The sequence below is a fragment of the Euprymna scolopes genome, chromosome 46, assembly GCF_053919585.1.
Source record: "Euprymna scolopes isolate OS-2025 chromosome 46, ASM5391958v1, whole genome shotgun sequence".
Taxonomy (NCBI): domain Eukaryota; kingdom Metazoa; phylum Mollusca; class Cephalopoda; order Sepiida; family Sepiolidae; genus Euprymna; species Euprymna scolopes.
Window position 1 is genome coordinate 45,957,608 of NC_136527.1, and position 19,241 is coordinate 45,976,848.

The 19,241-nt window shown below is 31.7% G+C and overlaps 1 long non-coding RNA gene across 1 annotated transcript; it reads left to right on the forward strand.

The window, feature by feature from the left end:
- The first annotated feature begins 1,740 nt into the window (after positions 1–1,740).
- LOC145270485 (uncharacterized) lies at positions 1,741–14,304 on the forward strand. The gene is made up of 2 exons (XR_013865390.1): positions 1,741–1,836; positions 11,646–14,304. It is a non-coding gene; the product is annotated as an uncharacterized LOC145270485 (long non-coding RNA).
- The last annotated feature ends 4,937 nt before the right edge of the window (positions 14,305–19,241 follow it).

Genomic DNA, 19,241 nt, shown 5'->3' on the forward strand with positions numbered 1-19,241 from the left:
AAAGAGAACGTTATTTATTGGTTTCGGAGATCCATCAAAATAAAAACAGATAAAGCTGTTTGGTTTTATTTCAATAATAAATCTCTGAGAAAAAATAAAAAATGAAATGGGTAAAAGTGCAGTATCTTCCACCCTAAAAAAATCATTTAAATTTTTATTTAAGGTTTTTGGTTGCACTGAAAACGAAAATAACATTTAAAATTCCAGGAAACCAATATTTTCTAAAGAATGAAGAAATTATAGTTTCAAAATGTGGCTGATCATTTTTCTATATTCATATAACGTAAAATGAGCACCTACTTTATGGCCACCTTTTTTGGAGAGGGGGAGGGTCTGGTAATTTTTTTTCTTTTTTAGGGAGGTATTTGGTAATTGTGACCTGGTAGACAAAACCTTTAAAAACTTGTTTTTTAGGTGTTTTCGGTTGTGCTGAAAACGAACATCGGGGAGATAACTCAATTCAAAATGCCGACACTCCCTCCCTATCTTTAATTCTAGCTTTTCTTCCGAAAATCGAAGCTTTTGCTCGGTATCATAACAAATTGGTTTACCTTTTTCACTGTAAAAAAACAACAAAAAAACTACTTGATGAAATTAAGTGAATTTTTTTTCGGGGATGTTCGTTCATTTCATTCCATAACGGATACGTACAATTTAAACTTTTTTTTTTATATTTTCATTTTTTTAATGATTATGCTGTACAAGTACCCGCACATTTATTATACATTTAATAAATGAGGAGAAAACTCAGTTCGAACTATCGAGGCCTTATAATGGATAAAATCAAATTTTCACGCTACTGAAAAGATACTTTTCCGCATGTTTCATGTAATGTAACATGGCGGCCATAAAAGCATGAAAATACATAACTTATCCAGGTAGGTAGAAGAGTAACTTATTGAACCGAATAAAAGCATTAAAATACATAACTTATCCAGGTAGGTAGAAGAGTAACTTATCAAACTGAATAAAAACATTAAAATACATAACTTATCCAGGTAGGTAGAAGAGTAACTTTTCGAACTGAATAAAAGCATTAAAATACATAACTTATCCAAGTAGGTAGAAGAGTAACTTATCTTGCTTTGTCACTCTTTTCTTTGCTGGTTTCTCTCAACAAAACTCCCCAAAACGGTGAATTGTTATTTTAATTATCTTGAATGCAACTAATATTTTTTTTATTACAAAATATTTTTCTACTTCATTTTTTGTTGCGGTGAAAAGTGAAGATACAGAAGAAAAACATTAAAACTAATTTTGCAGTATTTAAAAATAAATAAATAAATAAATAAAACGGAAGAAGTTTCGTTTCGTTTCCGAAGGATAGGATTTCATGTTTTTGTTGTTACTTCAAGTTCTGCTTCTTGATACAACTTTGAGACGAACTAGATTACCTTTTATTTTATTAATTATCTTTGAAATAGTCACAGAAAACTAGTATTTATTTTTCAAAGGATTTTTTGGTTTAACAATCAAGAAATAAAAATACGAAAAGGCGACTTTAAAACAATCAGTGTCTGCCATTAAATTGCACGTGCAACGAATTAGAGAATTAATAATAAAAAATGAAACTTGTAATCTGTTCTCTCATGTCAATATTAAAATGTTAAATAAAATAATACCAATTCTATCCGTGATATTCACCAAATTGATCGGTTCTATTTCGAAATGATTTTATTTTTTATTTTTCCTCTTCAATTTTGTTTTCTGCGAACTTGCTCTTCCGTTCGTCATCTTGAATTTTAACTTGAGTTTGTAAAGTCAATCACATTTGAAAAATCGTTTCCTTTATAAAAGCAGATAAAGTTACTCGAAAGCAGATTATAAAACAAAAACGTAAGTATTACTACATGGCGCACGTATGTGTATTTTTTATTTTCATCTTTTTTTCATTGTATATCGAATGGTCATTAATCTATCAGATTTTGTTTTCAATACTGACTTTAACATAAAAAAGTAAAAACGGTCAATACGTAATTCTTTATGTTATCAGTGGTGGCCAATTCTGTATGCGTTTTCACGTACAGAATTGATAACATTTTTCTTGATTTTTGTTCTTTAATGTCCTTGTGTCTTTATTGAAACATGAAATCAGAAAAAAAAAAAAGCGAATAATCATAATGAAAATGTTGATTTATCGTTGAAAATTTTTCGCTGTCGATTGTTTTTGTTTTCAATACTAGATTAAACAACAAAAATTCTGTATTGTTTACCAAAAAAAAAATACATTATATGTTTTTAAATGTTTCACAAGTTAAAAAAAAAAGTCAGATTTTGTTTTCACGACTGACTTAAACATAAAAAAGGTCAATTTCTAAAATCTTTCAAAATTACAAATATTCTTTACAATGACGACTTTTATAAGTTTTCAAGGATGCTGAAAATTAATACATACTTCAAAAGTGGTGCAGATAATTAGTTTTCATCACATGAGGAAATTATTTTTTCAAAAAGTGAGGATCACTTTTCTATATAAATTTAATGTAAAATGATCACCCACTTTCTTTTGTTAAATGTCTTAATATGGAGAACAACCAATGCATGTTATATATCATCTGATAATTTAAAATTAACATCGGTAGATGACACTTGATGACTTCCATGCTTGAATTTATAAACAAGAAAAAATTAATTTATTTTGTTTTTCTCAAAATCATTTTTTTCATAATTCATTTCTAACGCTTTGTCAAAATGGTTAGCTGAAATAATCTTCCAAAGTGTCATGTATAAAACGAACCCCCCAAAAAAGGAATATTTTTAAAAAGCAGAATATAGATCTTACCCAAAACTCACTGGTTCCTCTTCTCCACTTCCAAACTCCGAACCAACTCTAGGCCATTTTGAATTGATCCTATTACTGTCTTTGACATCCGCAAACGATAATACAGCGGATAATTTGTGTTGAAATTATTTTCAATTGTCGATGTTATGCTATATGTCATGACTCTACAATCCATTAACGGCTTCACCCGTTGATGCTGACTCCTCTATATTGAGATATCAGCTTGTTCTGTGGCACAATCATTATCCGACTCATTGGACTTTCCTCAATCAACATTGCCCACGAATGTTTCACAGTCACCTTCTGGTGGTTCTTATAAAACACCAGATCTCCAATCTTAAAATCTACTGACTTTATTTTCTTATCCTTGTTCTCTATCAGTTTTTCCTAACTTCCTGAATATTATTCCTTACCAAAGTAAAAGATTGATGCATCTCTTTTAGAGCAATCTCATGTTGCTCATCACCATAGTATACTCAACAAGGCATCAATATATTATCTAATGACAGGATCACGTCTCTGTTGTAGAGCAAGTAGTATGGTGATAAATTTGTTATTTCGCTCACATGAAATCTTACAGTCGCCAACATTTGATTAATGATTAAATCCCATGACATCTCATTGTTTCTGATCATTTTTGCTTAACTGTCATGCATCATCCTATGAAATCTTTCTACTTTTTTATTTGTATGGTGATAAAATGATGTTGTCACATGATGTATGTTGAGGTCCTCCAATGCTTTCTTCATCACTTTGTTAATATTTTCTGGCCATTATCTTTTAACAGCTGGGGTGGTGCCCGAATCTGAGGAGAATTCCATCCAACAACAGATGCACCAATGTTTCTGCCTTATTATTAGGAACCGCAAAAGCCTCCAGTCAACCACTATACATATCGATAAAAGTCATTATGTACTGGTTATCCAAAAGTGTCTTTGGGTAGGGCCCGAAAATATTGAACACCAGTTTTATGAAAGTAAAAGGGGGCAGATGAAAGAAATTATTTTTGCGTAATGGTATGAAATGTCTTTTCCATGACATTGTTTGTCATGGTACTGTACTAACATTTTTTTAAGATGTGACAGTATATATAACCTTATCAATAGTTTGTTGTGAGATTGGTACAAGTAATACACTATCATCACGATAAACTTTTTTGTTCTGCATCCACATCTTTAAATCAAAAACTTTTATCTGTGTCTTGTTCCCTTATTTAATAAAAAACTAACAACATAGGATAATCATGCGATACCGATGAGCCCTCAACCTTCTTATACGATGCAAACTCTTCGCTCAAACAAAATGATTTAAGTTTATTCAACCTACCAAGTAATTCCTATCATCTATTTCTACCGGGAATTGTTATTGTCTTGACTAGAGGGCAACACAGACAGTGCCCTTCTATTTCAAGTAGCATCTTGTCTGCATATCACTAAGTTTATGGGATAAGAAGTAAATTTGTTTTTTAACATAGTTACTAGTGCTGGGATGATTCCAAAATTTTTCCCGATTCCATTCCAAATTTCTGCTTCTGATTTGATTCCCGATTCCGATTCTTTTAATATTTATAAATATTTGATTGGAGACTTGTTGGGATTTTTTTGTAAATTTTCAAATTATTACATACACGCCTGAGTAATTTCCGGGTATATTTTTTCTCAAATGTTTTCCTTGTAATGTATTGCAAATTGAAAGAAAATAAAAGGCTTATTTTGATTATAAACAAAGCCAAATCGTATCAGTTCGTCGTTAGCATACAACATGTTACTTGAAAGTTTTCATAAATAGTTGTAAATAGTCAACGATTCGTAGGTAAAATGAGAAAACAATGTAAGAACAAAATATTAACAACACTCCCCCTCCCATTCTTATAGACCAATTTCTAAATGATAATGTTACTATTTAGAAAAACATTTTTATTATAGAGAGAGCATCGGGTTTCATTAACTATTATGTTCCTTCCTTCTATACATGTTTAAATTTTACTTTAATTGTATAAATTTGGTGGGTCATTCAATTGATTTGCTTTGCAGTAAAAAAAAACGAGATGCAAAGCGAGACCTGTGAAAATTCTACATATTATAGAGTTAATGTTCTATTGATCTTTATATATTATAAAGTTGCGATTTCAAAAATAAAAATATATATTCATATGACTTGGGTGCATCAGCTTGAGTTCCTTCAACTATAATAGAAACTGAAACCAAAAATTATGAAAAATTCTTGATAAAATTATTTATGAAAAATGGATCACTGGAGTTCCATCAGCTATAGTTTAAACTGAAACCAAAACTTATGAAGAATTCTTGGTAAAATAATTTATTATAAGAAATGGAAACCCATAACAATTAAACAACAGTCACTTGGATGTAATCGTGATGCACAAAATAAATAACACAATGCTATCGTATTAATATTTAGTATTGTTAAAAGTCATAAAAACCTGCTTTCCTACTACTTACCCTAAGTACGAATAGCAATACAAAAAATATAGCAATTTCATGTAATTTTATGATTTTGCTGATCGGCCTTAGAATTACTCGTAAAAATTACTTAAAAAGTTATACTGTACGTTTACATTATATTTATATGCACAAATGAACCCCCATTTTAAATTCTAAAATAACTTTCCAATGTGCTCACACATAATCTCCTAAAAAGTAGAATCTCATATTAACTTTGCTTACAATAAAAACTAATACAAAATTAAATTAGGTCTGAAGATTCTAGTTTTCAGATAATAATTTGGAATAATAATTGCTACAGCCACAAAAAATCTTGTGTCAAAAAAACTTTAATTAATTAAACACTCCAATATACAGCTGGTGCCAACGCAAATTACTCCACCCCCGTCCAGAGCATTTAAAACTTTTTAATAATAATTTGAACTACCTTGAATGAGGGTACATTTAGCGAATGTGAAACGATTACAAGGGCAATAGGTAAGTTATCTCTCAATAAATTATGAATAAAATAAAATAAACTCTGCTAATCAATGTTAAATCTTTAAATGAGATTCATCACCCATTCTGTGGCCCTTCTCAATCTTATTTTGTAAAAGAACAACTTCTAATTAACAAAAATTTGTGCTTGTTTAATTTTTTATTTGTTTTATTTTTTTTAAAATCTGTTTGGAATCGGATATTGGACTATAATTTTTCTTATTCTGATACCTAAAAAATTTCCGATTCCGATTCTGATTAATCGGCCAAGAGATCATTTTTGACAGATATGATCCAATCGCATGATTGGGGCATTCTTTTGCAGTCTGTAGTCTTCTTCGGGATTGGGATAAGCCAGTATAACCATATATGTGAGCTTTGGTTTTAGGATATCAGGCAAAATGATATGTGTCGTCACATTAAAACCTCATATATCTCCTTGTCAGGTGAACTAACATCTCGGCAATCTCAGAAAAACATTTTATAAATAATCAATAATATAACGTCATACCAATGAAAGCACTGACTTTTCTCACAGTAGTTAGAGTCGATATTTTATCAATTTGACTTTGTCTAGGTCTGACTATATACCACCTTCACCTAGATTATGCACTTCTCCTAAAAGCTCACACTACATAGCTTTCAACTTGAGATTGTACTAATAATACCCTATCTATGTGGTCTAAGTTACTTTCCATAGTATCTTAGAATATTAAAATATCATCCAACTACGGTAATGCATAATCTTTCTCTCCTTGTAGAATTATGGACAAAAATATAGTGTGCATGTATACCAAAGATATAGTTTAGAAATTGTTGATTTTGTTTTTGCAGGTTGACCATATATTACTCGTCTCAAATTCTGACAACATTTTAAAACATGTTAAAAATAAATTGAATACAAAAATGTAAAATGGCTGAAACAGAAACTATCATCGATAATATGACGTCATACCAATGAAAGCTCTGACTTTTTTCACAGTAGTTGGAGTCGATATTTTATCGATTTGATTTTGTCAGGTCTGGCTATATACCCCGTTGATTAAATTAAAATGGCTGATTGTCATGGTTTCTTGGTATAAATCTTACCTGTGGAAACCGAAACTATGACAATGAACCAATCATGGTACATTGAAAAAAATTATGCTGAAGTTTGGAATGCGAGATTGCAAATCACGTATAATAAGCATATAGAGACCGAAACTAAATTAATAGACGATCGATTATACAGAGAAATTATTGGAAGTCTAATTTATTTGATGACATCCACTGGGCCTGATATATGTTACAGTCTAACAAAGCTATCTCAAAACTTTTGAAAACCAATGAAGGACCTAACTCGTGCAAAACAAGTCCTTCATTATCTAAAAGGAACCATCTTTAGTATATAAAAAGTTCACATATCCCTTACATTTAGACGGATTTTCAGATTGAAATTGGGGTAATTCTGAGGATCGAAAAAGTATAAGATACTGTTTTAGACTATCAAAAATTGGATCTATGACCTCCTGGAAAACTAAAAAAAGAACAAATTGGTGCCCTTTCTTCATGTGAAGCAGAGTTTATGGCACTTACAAACTCGGCACAGGAGGCAATTTTTCTAAGCACCCTTCTTAAGTTTATTTTCAAACCAGATCTAAGTAAAAAGATAATAGTAATTCATTGTAGTAGCTTATTAGCAAATAATTCAAGGATTCATCAACGGCCGAAACATATTGATATCAGATATCATTTCATAAGGGATAAAATAAACACTCCATTACTCTTAGTTATGAAACATCTGAGAATAATATAGCCGACACTTTTACTAAACCTATACAAAAGATAAAATAAAAACATTTTTGCAAAGTTTTTGGTATTTTATCACGAATAAATCTATTTTAAGAAAGCCGAAATGAGAAGTCAAAACCACAAAATAATGATAATAAGTGATTGTAAATTGTCCAGGGTATAACGTACAACTGCGACCATTTTGTCTTTCTAACCAAAATTAACCAACTAAGATATCTAACATTTTGTCTTTCTAACCAAAATTAACCAACTAAGATATCTAACATTTTGTCTTTCTAACCAAAATTAACCAACTAAGATATCTAACATTTTGTCTTTCTAACCAAAATTAACCAACTAAGATATCTAACATTTTGTCTTTCTAACCAAAATTAACCAACTAAGATATCTAACATTTTGTCTTTCTAACCAAAATTAACCAACTAAGATATCTAACATTTTGTCTTTCTAACCAAAATTAACCAACTAAGATATCTAACATTTTGTCTTTCTAACCAAAATTAACCAACTAAGATATCTAACATTTTGTCTTTCTAACCAAAATTAACCAACTAAGATATCTAACATTTTGTCTTTCGAAGCAAAATTAACCAACTAAGATATCTAACATTTTGTCTTTCTAACCAAAATTAACCAACTAAGATATCTAACATTTTGTCTTTCTAACCAAAATTAACCAACTAAGATATCTAACATTTTGTCTTTCTAACCAAAATTAACCAACTAAGATATCTAACATTTTGTCTTTCTAACCAAAATTAACCAACTAAGATATCTAACATTTTGTCTTTCTAACCAAAATTAACCAACTAAGATATCTAACATTTTGTCTTTCTTACCAAAATTAACCAACTAAGATATCTAACATTTTGTCTTTCCAACCAAAATTAACCAACTAAGATATCTAACATTTTGTCTTTCTTACCAAAATTAACCAACTACGATATCTAACATTTTGTCTTTCTAACAAAAATTAAACAACTAAGATATCTAACATTTTGTCTTTCTAACCAAAATTAACCAACTAAGATATCTAACATTTTGTCTTTCTTACCAAAATTTACCAACTACGATATCTAACATTTTGTCTTTCTAACCAAAATTAACCAACTAAGATATCTAACAGTTTTCTTTCTAACCAAAATTAACCAACTAAGATATCTAACATTTTGTCTTTCTAAACAAAATTAACCAACTAAGATATCTAACATTTTGTCTTTCTAACCAAAATTAACCAACTAAGATATCTAACATTTTGTCTTTCTAACTAAAATTAACCAACTAAGATATCTAACATTTTGTCTTTCTAACCAAAATTAACCAACTAAGATATCTAACATTTTGTCTTTCTAACCAAAATTAACCAACTAAGATATCTAACATTTTGTCTTTCTAACTAAAATTAACCAACTAAGATATCTAACATTTTGTCTTTCTAACCAAAATTAACCAACTAAGATATCTAACATTTTGTCTTTCTAACCAAAATTAACCAACTAAGATATCTAACATTTTGTCTTTCTTACCAAAATTAACCAACTAAGATATCTAACATTTTGTCTTTCTAACCAAAATTAACCAACTAAGATATCTAACATTTTGTCTTTCTAACCAAAATTAACCAACTAAGATATCTAACATTTTGTCTTTCTTACCAAAATTAACCAACTAAGATATCTAACATTTTGTCTTTCTAACCCAAATTAACCAACTAAGATATCTAACATTTTGTCTTTCTAACCAAAATTAACCAACTAAGATATCTAACATTTTGTCTTTCTTACCAAAATTAACCAACTAAGATATCTAACATTTTGTCTTTCTAACCAAAATTAACCAACTAAGATATCTAACATTTTGTCTTTCTTACCAAAATTAAGCAACTAAGATATCTAACATTTTGTCTTTCTAACGAAAATTAACCAACTAAGATATCTAACAGAATGTTTTAGATTTTTGTACAAAAATGTATGTCTCTATGTGTATCTATTTGAAATGTGTGTATATCTGTCTGTACATGTATCTACTTGAAAAGTGTATATTATGTATATGTATATATTTGAAATGTGTGTATATCTGTCTGTACATATATCTACTTGAAAAGTGTATATTATGTATATGTATCTATTTGAAATGTGTGTATATCTGTATGTATATGTATCTACTTGAAAAGTGTATATTATGTATATGTATATATTTGAAATGTGTGTATATCTGTCTGTACATGTATCTACTTGAAAAGTGTATATTATGTATATGTATCTATTTGAAATGTGTGTATATCTGTATGTATATGTATCTACTTGAAAAGTGTATATTATGTATATGTATATATTTGAAATGTGTGTATATCTGTCTGTACATGTATCTACTTGAAAAGTGTATATTAGGTATATGTATATATTTGAAATGTGTGTATATCTGTCTGTACATGTATCTACTTGAAAAGTGTATATTATGTATATGTATATATTTGAAATGTGTGTATATCTGTCTGTACATGTATCTACTTGAAAAGTGTATATTATGCATATGTATATATTTGAAATGTGTGTATATCTGTCTGTACATGTATCTACTTGAAAAGTGTATATTATGTATATGTATATATTTGAAATGTGTGTATATCTGTCTGTACATGTATCTACTTGAAAAGTGTATATTATGTATATGTATATATTTGAAATGTGTGTATATCTGTCTGTACGTGTATCTACTTTAAAAGTGTATATTATGCATATGTATATATTTGAAAAGTGTGTATATCTGTCTGTACATGTATCTACTTGAAAAGTGTATATTATGTATATGTATCTATTTGAAATGTGTGTATATCTGTCTGTACATGTATCTACTGTAAAAGTGTATATTATGAATATGTATCTATTTGAAAAGTGTGTATATTTGTTTGTCTATATATTTAGAAAGTCTGTATATTTGTATGTATATATATAAGAATGTATATTTATATTTAATTTTAAAAGTATTTATATTTGTTTACATATTTTAATTTTAAAAGTATGTGTGTAGATAAATATCTGAAAAGTATTTTATCTGTGTATATATATATATATATTTGTATTTTGGATGTATTAAAAAACTTAAACAATGTGATTTAAAATGGGTTCTCTTTACACACATTATACAAATATATTCATATTTTTGACCTATGCGAATAAAGAAAAATTCCAAAAGTAAATAAAACAAAAAATAAAATAAAAAATCAGTTTTATTTTATTCTTATTTTTATTTTCTTTACATTATAAAACCAAATTTAATCCGAAAGGACTTTTTCATAAATCATCAAAAAGGGGGTGTCTTAAAATGTTTTTGATGTCTAATGAGGGTATGACCCTAAGGATTCCAACGATCTTACTCATATCTTACGGTTAGGAAAAATAAACCAATCAGCAACCTTCTGACTTTATTATAAAAATGTCGAATTTTAGATTAAATTTAGTTCGCTGTGAATCTCTGTCTTGAACCAACTGAATTGTGACTGCATTTATTCTTCGTTGCCGCCATCTTTGTTATTAAGAATTACTTAACATTCGAGATCGGGACTGCATGATTCTTCGATGCATCTTTGTCATTAAGAATTACTTAACATTCGAGATCGGGACAGTATTCATTCTTTGCCGCCATCTTTGTTCTTAAGAATTACTTAACATTCGAAATCGGGACAGCATTGATTTTTTGCCACCATCTTTGTTATCAAAAATTACTTAAAACTTTAGATCAGGACCATATTGATTCGCTGCTGATTTGATTTTCTTTGTTCGGCCTAATGTCTAAGTACTTAATAATTCTCACTAATCAAAAATATATATGAATATATGTGTGTAAAAAAAGCTATTTTCAATCACATTAAGATTTTTAGTGTTTTGTTTGTTAAAAATACAGATATACATACTTTTTACAAAGTATATTCACAAATACATATATTTCAAATATACATACAAAAACAAATGCACATACTTTTCATACAAACCAGTATTGAATAAAACTATAGTCATTTTTGAAAATTTAATTAATAATAAATGTTTTGGATATTTTTAATAAAAATCAATATAATAAATTCAATTTTACAACATGAAATATATTTTTTCAAATTTATTTTATCTTTACAGAATTTGCAAAAACGAAAAGAAATTCGTTTATGGATAAATGAACTTTCTCTGTTGGTGATTTAAAAAGGTTTTAAATAATTATAATTTTTTCATATAGATTTTCTAAAATCGTAATTCATTAGCGTGTTGTAATTAGTGTGCCTATCATCATACATATCAGTGCATATACCTTTTTCTGGAATCAAATGCAAGCAAACATGAGACCCAAACCACATTCTTGTGAAGTATGTGGTTCTTCCTTTGCATTGAAGTCAACATTGTTGAATCATAGGAAAACACATACAGGAGACAAACCACATTCATGTGAAGTATGTGGTTTTTGTTTTGTACGGAAGTCAAATTTGTTGACTCATATGAAAACACATACGGGAGACAAACCACATTCTTGTGAAGTATGTGGTTCTTCTTTTGCACAAAAGTCAACTTTGTTGAGTCATATAAAAACGCATACAGGAGAGAAACCACATTCTTGTGAAGTATGTGGTTCTTCTTTTGCACAGAAGTCAACGTTGTTGAATCATAGGAAAACACATAGAGGAGACAAACCACATTCATGTGAAGTATGTGGTTCTTCTTTTGTACGGAAATCAGATTTGTTGCGGCATATGAAAACACATACGGGAGAGAAACCACATTTTTGTGACATATGTGGATCTTCTTTTGCACAAAAGTCAACTTTGTTGACTCATATGAAAACACACACAGGAGAGAAGCCACATTCTTGTGAAGTATGTGGTTCTTCTTTTACAGGGAAGTCGCATTTGTTGAGTCATATAAAAACACATACAGGAGAGAAGCCACATTCTTGTGAAGTATGTGATTCTTCTTTTGCAAGGAAATCAAATTTGTTGAGTCATATGAAAACACATACGGGAGAGAAGCCACATTCTTGTGAAGTATGTGGTTCTTCTTTTGCATGGAAATCAAATTTGTTGAATCATATAAAAACACATACAGGAGAGAAATCACTTTCTTGTGGAGTATGTGCTTCTTCTTTTGCATGGAAGTCAACTTTGATGCATCATATGAAAATACATATAAGCCGTCCCTAATGATGCTGGCCTTAACAGAGAGGGAGAAAATAACAAAATACCAAGGATTTATGTACGACATTAAAAGAAATTTTAACCTTGAGAAGATATTCGTCATACCAGTCATTATAGGAGCAATCAGACTAAAAAAAACAATTTCAAAACTGGCGAATATATCTTGTAAGCCCAGGGCAAGAGAAATACAAAACATTGCATTTGAAGGATGGTTAAAATCTAAGTTATCTCTCGTTTGGAGTAAAATGCCCCATCTCAGGAAAAACAAAGTTATAAGAAAATTGAATCAGAGAGACATCAATTATTATTGGGTATGTGGTTCTTTTTTTTCACGGAATGTTTTTTTTTATTTCGTCATATTAAACACATACAAGAGATTAACCACATTCTTAAGTATGTTTTTTTGTATCGAACCGAGCCACTTTCATGTGAAGTATGTGGTTCTTCTTTCTTTTGCACAGAAGTAAACTTTGTGTAATCATGAAAACATATACAGGAGAGAAACCACATTCTTGTGAAGAATGTGGTTCCTCTTTTGCATAGAAGTCAACTTTATTATGTCATATAAAATCACATACTGGAGACATCTGGAAACATGAATCACCACCAATGACATCAAATAGAAAAATGACAGTGTTCTACGACAAAGACATACAGGCAGGCAGATACATAAACGACAAGGCCATCAAGCCAGATATAGTAATATGGAACAAGCCCGAAAGGACTGCACTTATTATCGATGTCACAATTCCAAACGACTTTGGTCTTAATAGAGCAGAATGGGAAAAGATGACAAAATACTAGGACCTAAAAATGATCTAAAAACAACATGGTCTCTGAAAGAAATGAACATTATACCAGTTGTTACAGCAGCAACTGGCCTAATAAAAAAGAACCTTCAAAAATACTTAGAAGAAATCCCGGGAAAACCAAGCTGTAAGGAAATACAGATAGAAGCCATAAAGGGAACAGTGTCTATTCTTAAAAAAGCCCTCAGATATAAATTTAAATTATAATAGAATCAAGTGTTAGCTCAAGGAAGGAGCCCCTTGATCTCTTCAATCTAACAAAAGTAAAATAAAAAAGAAATAAACTGCGTTCATGTGAGGTATGTTGTTCTGCTTTTTAACAGATGACAACTGTTGAGTCATATGAAACACGTACGAGAAACAATATCTTATGATCTTCCAAAATCAATACCTCAAAATTGTATTCAAGCATCACAAAACAAGAGCCAGCAGAACAACCTCTATCAGGAAACTGGTCAATCATTTAGCAGAAGACGTTCCTACCAATATGACAGAATCAGAAAACAAATCTGCTACAAAAATCACACAAGATCACGTCCTGTTTACGTCTGTTTTTATTCACCTGTTTAATCGTTTGCGTCGCTCGAATGATTTTATGGTATCATTTGCATAGAAATGATACCATAAAACCAATTGGGTAACTTTCATTCTTTTTTTACCGACTTTTGAAGTATGCACATGTATGCACACATGCAAGTCAATCATGTTTCGATTTTTCCTACGAAGTAAAAAACTGAAAAGCCATATTTTTGTAATAAATGTGGCTCTTCTCTAACAAGCGAAAATAAAATGATCTTTTTATTATGTTAATAATTTTCTTTAAATAAACAAAGTTTTTGTTCTCATGTAAATCTTTAAAATGAAAAATAAAACTTTTATAAATTTACTAAATTTCAATAAAACATTCTAAATATCTACTTAAGGCTTTTACCATTGTTGGTTTCATGTATGTGTGCATGATTTGTTAAATACAAGGAATCTTAAATAAGTGACCTTGACCGACTTCTGTTTGTTTGATGTAGTAGAAATGTTGCATATGCAATGATTTATATCTCTATGGGTGATGTGGCAAACTACAACTCTGAACTAATTTTTGTTCCTGATTTACAAGTGTTTAAAATTAGTTAAGTGTGAAATGGAGCAAATGTCAGGTGTCATACATGTAAAACGTTTATATTGTGAATTCTAATATGTCATGAAATCTGTAATAGCCGCACTTAGATCTGGTTGCCATCCATCTGCCATTGATGAGGCAACTGTCAACTGTGGTGAGTTTACCTTTTTTGAAGATCCATGCTGACTATTCAGCAAATCGCCTAAAAATGGTCATGGTTATTGCAGGGTCTGTGGAAACTTATGGATTCTAAAGTTGCTGACAATATACCAGAAGCAAAAACGCATTGATTACCGTATTGTACTGAAGCATTATCCGTTGATGCTGCTTAACTTGGGTGATATAGCGAGAAATAGTGTGTACCGTGATTATGACATGCATGTGTCTATTACTCTAGAATGAGTTTGGAAATGTACTAAGAATATGAGTCAAAAGTTTTCAAAAGACTTATCATATAGGATGAAACCTGGGTCTGTCACTGCGATTCAGAGACCAAAGCCTAGTGTGACATTCTTTTATTACTAAATACAGAAATATCTGGAGGGGGAGATTCTCTTGGTTGTTTTTTTTTTAATATAAAAAAATGGGATGTTACATTTGCTCAGTATATATATGGATGCCAATTCAATATATATCTGTTGAAATAATAACCAATCATTCGCACATTAACTCGGAATTTGATTCCTTTTCTTTTTTTTTCTTTTTTATATTTTAAAATGTCAATTCAATATACTGATGTGGAAATAATAATCAATCATTTTTTTAAAAATATTTTTTGTTCATAGTGCACCCGCATAGAAACGAGGACATATCTGCGAAACTTTTTAGATCTCTTCCGAGAATCATATTGGTTGCTTTCTCTCTCTCTCTCTTTTTACGTAATTAAAACCCCCGCTATGAAAAATTCCTTTTTTCATATTTGTCGTATCGCCTTCCGCGTTAAAATAAAATGCCTGTATTTACCTTAGGTTTTCCAGGTCGTACTCATCTTTTTCTTATTTATTTATTTTTTCTTTATCTTGATGGGTTAGAATGATGATTCATCTTTTTTTTAAATTCCCACGTGGTGCGCTATGTCTATTCCATTTTCAATCTTCCCGGCAACTAACTGTTTTTTTTTGTTCTTTTTTTTCTTCTTTTTCCGCTTTAGTTATCTCCCTTGCACCTCTTCTGCTAATATTCGTTCTCTACGTTCTCTCTCTCTCTCTCTCTCTCTCTCTCTCTCTCTCTCTCTCTCTCTCTCTTATCAACGTGTCGTCTTGACGGGTTTGTTTACCTTTTCTTTTTCGTAGGCCCGTCACACCATCCTCCATAAAAGAAAAAAAAATTTTATCAGAAATTTTTTTTTTAAAATCCAGTCTCTGGATTGCGTCTTTTTTTTCTTATTTCTTTTTTTTATATTACCTGACAACGCGAAAGCGTGTCTGCTACTTTGTTCTCTGTTCCTTTGATATGTTTTATTTGGAGAGGATATTCCTGTAAAGTTAAAAACCAATTTTGCAGTCGTCTATTTTTGTTTCGCATTTTGCTAAAAAATGTGATTGGGTCATGATCGACATATAGTTCAATTGGATCCTTCCCAGATGTGAGGTATATCTCGAAGTTATCGATTGCAAGAATAACCACCAATGCTTCTTTCTCGATAACGGAATAGTTCTTTTGATGGTTATTTAGCTTTTTGGAGAAGTAGCTAATCGGTCTCAAGTTTCCTTTATCGTCTACCTGTGATAATACAGCTCCTACCCCAATATCACTAGCGTCAGTATGCAGAGTGAAAGGTTTATCAAAATTCGGGCTAATAGTACGGGCTCCTCACTAAGCATTTTCTTTATTTGCTCAAAAGCCTCTTGGCATTCTGCCGTCCATTTGAATCTGTTTTTCTTCAGGAGATCCGTTAGAGGCGTGGCAATACTTGAAAAGTTCCGACAGAATTTACGGTAATAGCCGGTCATACCTAGAAATCGTCGGGTTTCTTTTGCGGTTTTAGGTCTGGGATATTCCTTGATATTCAGCATTTTTATTTCACTCGGACTGATATTTCCGTATCCGACCTTGTGTCCTAAATACTTGACTTCAGCCTTTCCGAAATCACTCTTCTCTAGATTGATCGTCAATCACGCGTCATTCAGCCCCTTGAATACTCGTTTGATGATGTCTAGGTGTTTCTCCCAATCATCACTGTATATCGATATAGACGCTTACGTTCGGAATTCCTGACAGGCATCGATTCATTAATCGAGTAAAGGTGGCTTGGAAATTCCTCATCCCAAATGACATTATATTATAGTGATATTTGCCTCCTGGCACTACAAATGCAGATTTCAATTTTGCTTCTGCTGTTAAAGGAACTGACCAGTACCCTTTAAGTAAGTCGCACTTGGTTATATATTTAGCGTTGCCGATTTGATCAATGCAGTCGTCCATCCGAGGGATGGGGTATGAATCTGTTTTCGTAACCTCATTCAGCCTCCTATAGTCTGTACAGAATCTGACTGATCCATCCGGCTTATCCACTAGGACGCAGGGGGACGCCCATTCGCTCTGACTGTGTTCGATGATGTGGTTCTCGAACATGTACTCAATCTCTTTCTGGATGATTTTCTGCTTCGTCGGATTGACTCGGTAAGGATGTAGTCTTATCGGTTTCTCGCAAGTTAGTTCCACATTGTGTTCAATGACATTTGTTTGCCTGGGAACATTCGAAAATAATCCAGGTACTTCCTGCATAGATTCCTTTAACTCAGTTCTGTCCTTCTCCGCTAGGTGTTTGCGCTTGCTATCGATATTTTCCATAATTATGGAATTATTTAGTTTCATTGCGATGTTCTTAATTTCAAAGCGATCATCTCCATCTTTTTCCCTTTCTCCTGTAGTAATGACCTGCCCTATGAGACGTTCAGGGTCATTCTTACGTTCTGAATATTTTTTAACCGGTTCAGGTGACATATCTGTACCCAGCTCCTCTTTCCAGATATATTCACCTTGTAATTTTGGTTGGCGATTTTCTCCAATATTATATGGGGTCCATTAAATCTTGCTTCAAATGGTGATTTAACCGAGGGTGCAAGAACCATAACCCTGTCGCCTCTTTTGAATTCTCTCCCCTTAGCCTTCCAATCATATAATTCTTTCATTTTGGTTTGATTTTTCAGCATATTATTTTCTGCGATATTTCGGCATCTTTCCAGAGTATTTTGCGACTTCATAACATAATCCCTTATGGGTTCGGCCCATTTATCTGAATTTTCCCATTCTTCTCTAATGGTTTTTATCGGGTTTCTCATTTCTCTGCCATATACAAATTCGAAAGGGCTATACCCCAAGGATTCTTGTTTAGCGTCTCTTATGGCAAACAATACGAACGGCAACTCTTTGTCCCATTCATTTTTCCTTTCTATACAGTGTGCTCGCAGCATGCTCTTAATGGTGGCATGAAATCTTTCCAGCGCTCCTTGCGATTGAGGATAATAAGCGCTCGATGTAACGTGCTGAATTCCCAACGTTTCTGTCACTTTTTTTAATATTTTCGACGTGAAATTTGTTCCTTGATCCGACTGTATAGTCTCTGGTATCCCCATCTTTGTAAAGAAATTCAATAATTCCTCGATTATTTTTCTAGCAGAAATATTTCGCAGCGGTATTGCTTCCGGAAATCTTGTGTTAGCGCACATTAATGTTAACAGATATTGATGTCCTGTCCTTGTCTTCGGCAAGGGTCCTACGCAATCTATTAGTATCCTGTCGAACGGTTTCCCTGTTATGGATATGGGTTTAAGTGGTGCTGGGGGAATTCCAGACTGTGGTTTCCCCGCCGTTTGACACGTTTTACAAGATTTACAGATTTCCTTTACACTTGTTTTTATTCCGGGCCAGTAAAAGTGCCTGGTTAATTTTCCTAGGTCTTGTTCACACCTAGGTGCCCAGCTAGTGGAGTCTCGTGTGCTAACCTTAGCATTTCTTCCCTATAGTCACTTGGTAAAACAATTTGGCATCGCGTATCCCTTCTACTTCCCGGTAACTCTTGACCGTCGTATTTCCTTTTTAATATTCCTTCTTCTATAATGTATTGCTGTTTATACCGGTCACTTGTGGGCTTGTTTACTTGCTCAAATAATTTTTTCAAGCTGCCATCCTTTATCTGAGCCTCTTTTAATTCTTTTCGTGATTTCTTTAACATTATGAGTCCTCTGTCACTGGTAGAATGGCGTTGCCTCTCTGCTTTCCTTATATGCTGTCGTTTCTCGTTCTCTGTTCGTTTTTTCTTTTCTGTTCCGCAGATTATATGCTCCCATACTTCGTTTATTTCTATGTTTACATCATTCCCCAGTAATAAAGCTATGCTTTTCATGGGAAGTTCATCTATGATTCCCACCTCTATTATCCTCGTAATCTTCCCTGCCTTCAGATTAATCTTTATCACTGGTATTTTCATATCACATCCTCCTACTCCTCTGATCACCACGTGGTTGATAATTCTGCTTCGGAGCGCGATCTTTCTTAGAATCACCGATTGCATGGCTCCCGTATCTCTTAATAATTTTATTGGTATTTCTCTTCCATCTTTCCTTATTATCGTTCCCTTTCTCATGAAAGGTTTATATATATCGTATTTTGGCACTGACGAAAT